The following is a 6,090-nucleotide window of genomic DNA, read 5'->3' on the forward strand; positions in this document are numbered from 1 at the left end:
CACCGTGTACATCCAGGCTTTCTCTGACCACCAAAGAGCTTACAGAGAAGCACTAACTGCTGCCAAGAACACCCATTATGGCAGAATAATAGAAAGTGGCCACGATAACCCAAGGGTTTTGTTCTCTGTAGTTAATAAACTATTCGAACCCGCATCTGGTCCAACTACCTCTTCTACTGAAGTCTGTGAGGAATTCCTCCACTTTTTCCGTAACAAAATTAAAGATCTAAATAATTCAACTAACATAAATACATCATCTGTTTATATCTCTCCCTGTTTTCCCACTCCATCCAGCTCCTTCTCTAAGTTCTCACCAGTCACATCTGCATCTGTTAATAACCTGCTTTGTAAGATGAGGCCGACTACTTGTGTACTGGACCCCATCCCCACCACACTACTTAAATCATGCCTTCATGCCATAATCCCGACTGTTACAACAATAATAAACTCATCCCTTGACACTGGCTCTGTGCCGCTCACTTTTAAAGTCGCTTCTGTAACCCCAATGTTAAAAAAGTCTGGTCTTGATGCTGACAATCTTAACAACTTTCAGCCTATTTCTCACTTACCTTTTCTGTCAAAAGTTCTTGAGCGTGTTGTAGCTTCCCAACTCACCAATTACCTAACCTCTAATAATTTGATGGAACCCTTTCAGTCTGGTTTCAGGGCGCGGCACAGCTGTGAAACTGCTCTGCTACGGGTAACCAATGATTTGCTTATGGCAGCAGACTCTGGACAAACCAGCATATTAATTCTATTAGACCTCAGTGCAGCATTTGACACTCAGGTTCAGACATGACATCCTACTGTCCAGAATGGAGAACATGCTGGGTATCTCTGGCACTGCCCTCCAGTGGCTCAAGTCCTATCTGACTGATAGGCAAGAGTTTGTTAGTCTTGGCAACAGCAGATCCAGCTCAGCGCCAGTCACACAAGGAGTCCCTCAGGGCTCTGTCCTCGGTCCTCTGCTTTTCTGTATTTATATGCTTCCCCTTGGCCATATTATCCGTAGTTATGGATTGGGTTATCATTTTTATGCAGATGATACTCAGCTCTACTTCAATGTTAAAAGTGGAACTTCATCAGAGCTTTCTCAGCTCACAACCTGCCTTAGTGAAATTAAAACCTGGATGGAGCAGAACTCTTTAAAATTAAATTGCAATAAAACTGAACTCCTGCAAATTGGGACTAAAATGCAACTTAATAAAATGAGCTCCTTCCCAGTCCATCTTGGCAGTGATCTCATCAGACCTGCCTCTACTGTAAAAAATCTTGGTGTCATTTTTGATTCCTCCCTCACTTATTCCGCCCACATAAATCACATTAAGAAACTTTCTTACTTTCACCTCCGTAACATATCCCGTGTTCGCTCCTTCCTCTCCTTCTCTAATGCTGAGAAACTTGTCCATGCTTTTATCACATCCCGCATCGATTATTGTAATTCCCTACTGGCAGGTGCCCCTTCTAATCTTATATCACAGCTCCAGCTTATTCAAAACTCAGCTGCAAGATTCCTTATACGGACCAGCAGCAGCGAGCACATCACACCCATCCTGCTCCATCTTCACTGGCTCCCTGTGTCTTACAGAATCGAATATAAAATCCTACTAATAACCTACAAAGCTTTAAATAACCTCACGCCAAACTACATCAGTGACCTTCTCCATCACTATGTGCCTGCCCGCCCACTAAGGTCCTCTGATTCTGGTAATCTTGTTGTGCCCCTCACTAATCTACACTCCATGGGTGACAGGGCCTTCAGCTTTATAGCGTCCAGACTCTGGAATGACCTACCGAAATTAATCAGGTCAGCTGACTCCATGAATTCTTTTAAAAAACAACTCAAACACATCTGTTCAGGAAGACTTTTAGCTCTACTTGACTTTATTACCCTTCTCTCAGTTTACTTCTCTGTCAAGATGCTCATGTAACCTGTGTGTGTGTGCGAGACCATCAATTATGTTGTCTGTTTTTTTTTCAGAATTCACTGTCTTAATCTTCTTTATTTATTTATCTGGTTTGTACAATGCTATATACTGTATATTCTGCCGTTCTTTACTTATTCTGTAAGTGCCTTGAGCATGGGAAAGGCGCTATATAAATAAAATGTATTATTATCCATTACGCTAGCACTATACAGAAAAATGAAGCTTCACTTTTTAAATGATATGCCGGAAATAATCATATAATACAATTAAACAGGGTGCATAAAACTGTCAGACATAAACAACATGCATCATTATATCAGGACACTGACCTAAATACATCTATTTTGATACACAAGCTTCGGTGGGTATGAATGGCACTTTTTCAATTTGAGTATCTTAAAACCTAAGGATTGCGGCATCCCTCAGGGGATTAAAGTGTAAAAAAATCAGGGCGGATTACAATCTACTGGAAATTATGTAATAAGATCAAGGGCCAAGAACTTTACATCGCCGTGTCAGCAGCACTAAACCCAGCGTGTGTTCTACACCCAGACCTACAGTACAAGAAAAGGTGAGACTCGTGGCAGCCGAGGTGGTTTGTAATGTAAACGCGGACATCTAACTGGAATAATGGGAATCATTTTACATTTCCACTATAGTACCCGCACTGCTCAAAGCAATCCTGCAAAAGTATGCACATTTAACATTATGTAACTGCTAAATGTTTGTTTGAAAAAAAAAAAAATATTAATAATAAGAGTCCCTGTGCCCAAAATGTTTGGGACAAAGACACATTTTTCCTTGATTTTCCCCTCTGCTCCCTAGTTCAAAATTAACAATCAGACAATTAAGACGTGATTAAACTGCACATGGCAGACTTTCATATAAGGGGACTGGCATACATTTGGGTCACAGTGTAGAAATGACAACACTTTTTATACACGGTCCCCCAATTTTAGGCCATGGGGGACCTTCAAAACTTGACCTGATGTTACTTTGGAGAATTAATTGGTTAGGACTGGCAAGCTTTGTTCTCATCAAAGTTTTTCTATTGATCATCTCAGACAGTATCAGCAATGTAATAAAGTGTTCACAACTGTCTTTTCTGTAATGATGTAATGATTACAACTGTCCCATAACAGAATGTTGATTTTTGCAGTGAGCTTTATATCGAGCGTTTAATAATTAACTACAGCTGCAACAACAAAGAATGAACAGTTTTGCATAAATGTAAATAATTTAATTTATACCATATTTCCAGTTACCTCAAAGTGTGACACTCCTCAGGGCAGTAAAGTTAAAGAGAGACGCTAACTGGAACTCAGAGAACATAGCATAGTGTCCCCGTTACTCCATTAGTACACTGGGATCCACACACCGACCACAGGGTGGGCTTCCTTGCTGGCCTCACCAACACCACTGGCCGGACCACAACGTGTTTAGCTTCAGGTGGGTGACCCGCTCTGAAGTGCATGTGGCACAAGTTAAGTCAAGTGGCTTTGAGCAAGACTCTTAAACTTCAATTGCTCCGGTGGCGCTGTACAATGGCTGACCCCGCGCTCTGATACCAAGGGGTATGTGAAAACTATCAAATTCCTAATACAAGAAATTGTATAAGGCGAAATAAAGAACAAACAAAAAAATAATAATGGCATGAAATCATGCGCTCCAGGACTGCGCTTTAGCAGTACAACAGGAGCTTCGTTTGTTAAATGTGAAAGTTTCCGTAATTATATATACATAAGTTTAGTTTAATTGTTTATCCTTAAAGTATATTGTTTATGTATTTAAGTTCGTAATTTTGGATATATCCAGTGTTTCAGTACAGTTTCTAAAATGTAGACGTTTTGGGGAAATTAAAGCATGGTTGAACCGACGCTATTTATTTTGGAGTTTCACACATGTTGTTTGTATTCTAATTATACGACTGTAGTTTCCTCTTGTAAAATATACGTTTATATTAAGAGTGACTTACTTATTTAACTTGATTAAATACTTTACTGTTTTACGTTCTAGCAATTGCCCAGTATTGATAGATAGATAGATAGATAGATAGATAGATAGATAGATACTTTATTAATCCCAATGGGAAATTCACATTCTTCAGCAGCAGCATACTGATACAATAAATAATATTAAATTAAAGAATGATAATAATACAGGTGAAAGAAAACAGAGTATATCCTGAGTGTTGTGCGCCACCTACTGGATTAAAAAAAAAAAAAAGCACTGTTAATGACATATTCAAGAGAAAGAAATTATAATTGTTTAGTTGTTTATTTTAGACCATACCTTCACATTTGTGTAACTTTGGAAGGAATTAATAAATAGATTTTGGTCATTTGCATCCACCTCTGACCGGAGGTGTGTAGTGGTTTTAATTTAAAATAATAATAGTAATAATAATAATAATAGGGTACTTTTCTATTATCGTGACGTAACATTTTATTTAAATAGTGCCTTTCCCATGCTCGTGCTCCTTTGCTATCCCGAACCATCTTATTTCTTCACAAAACTGACCTTCAGAGGTCACGCGAAAAGACCATTTCTCTTCGGGGATTAATAAAGTATGTTAAATAAAACAAAATGCAGCAGATTCCGTTCATCAGCAGACACTGTCACACACACACACTCACACACACACCCCAGCACATTCCAGATAGCGCGTTGCCACACACACCACATGAGGGACCACCTGGTTTGACAGAGTAGATGCACTAGCAAGCTCTTGATTTAAACACCATGCTTCACTGACAGGAAGAATTGGCTTCTAATTAGGAAAGGCACTATACAGATAAATGTATTATTATTAAATTAGAAAAATATTTGAGCCTTCTAGGAACTGAATTGAAGCCCCCGAAATTAGCTGGTCATCCATTGGCTTGTTAAGAGTGCTTCTATCGTTTTAAGGAAAAAACAATAAAGGATTCTGAATCTTTCGAGGCAAGTCAACCAAAATGAATCCAAACAACATATTTTCTATTATAATCAGAAATAATTGGACGCTAATTAAGTGACTGGAATGAAAAGCTGCAGCCCTCCAGGGTGTGAGTTTAACTTCCCTGTACCAGAGGGTGATGCAGTTGGTGGTCTAGTCCATAATGTATCTGTCACTGATACAAATCTGCTAGAATGCCCTTGGGTTTGATCATATTCAGCATACCTAGAAGAGGGGCAGACCCACGAGGTCAGTTGAGATCCTCGCTGCTATAGGACATCAGCTCTTTTGAAAAGGTAACAAGGGAGAATATAACTGCCCTTTCCATGCAGGCGAGAACTAAGCAAACAGCAGGCAGAACGTGGCATAGAGTCAAGTTCAGGGGAGCAGTGTGGAGACGGCAAACATTTTTCGTGCACTTGGCCTTCTTCTGGAACAGTCAGGTGAATAATGTCTTTCTGCTTGAATGCCACACAGCTTAATGATCAGTCTCATTGGTGTGCGATAGAAGAGAAGTAGCTCTCCCATCTTACACCTCAGGCTTTGGCCCAACACCAGACATGACTAAAGCAATGAGGGAAATGTAGGTCAACTGGAAAACTTTCAGACTGCAAGTGAATTGAATGAAAACACGTGCCTTTGGATGACTGGTGTCTTTGAAGAAGAGAAGCAATGCATAGATCCCCTGGCGCAGGTTCCATTGAGCTTCCTCTAGGCTTGTGTCACAATTCTCAGTACATTTGGCTTGTAAGACTGGAGCCAGCCTGGGTGGGAATCTTCTGAAAAATTGCAGTGGCTCTCAACTATCAGGACAAGCCTTATGATCCCCACTGCACAGACGTCTAAAGACCCCTTAGTCAAGCTGACGTGCGTTAGCGGAAGTATGAAGGTGCAGCAGGAAATCCTTTTCTTCCAAAAATATTATTCATCTTCTTCAGTTTTACTATAATTTTGTGGTCAAGATCAGGGGTGTCTATTTCCGATCCCAGAGGGCCACAGTGGCTGCAGGTTTTCATTCTAACCCTTTTCCTAACCAGTGACCAGTTTTTACTGCTAATTAAATTCCTTCTCCCTTCATTGTAGTAGCCCTGTTTCAAGGATCTAGTACTCCAAATTGATTATTTTTTCATTAAATGGAAGGGAAACAGAAAGAAGACGTAAAACGAGTCAATAGCTAACCAGCTAAGTCGGGACTTCAGACTCTAACTAGTTTCTTAATTAGAA

The sequence above is a fragment of the Erpetoichthys calabaricus genome, chromosome 1 (assembly GCF_900747795.2).
Source record: "Erpetoichthys calabaricus chromosome 1, fErpCal1.3, whole genome shotgun sequence".
Taxonomy (NCBI): Eukaryota; Metazoa; Chordata; class Cladistia; order Polypteriformes; family Polypteridae; genus Erpetoichthys; species Erpetoichthys calabaricus.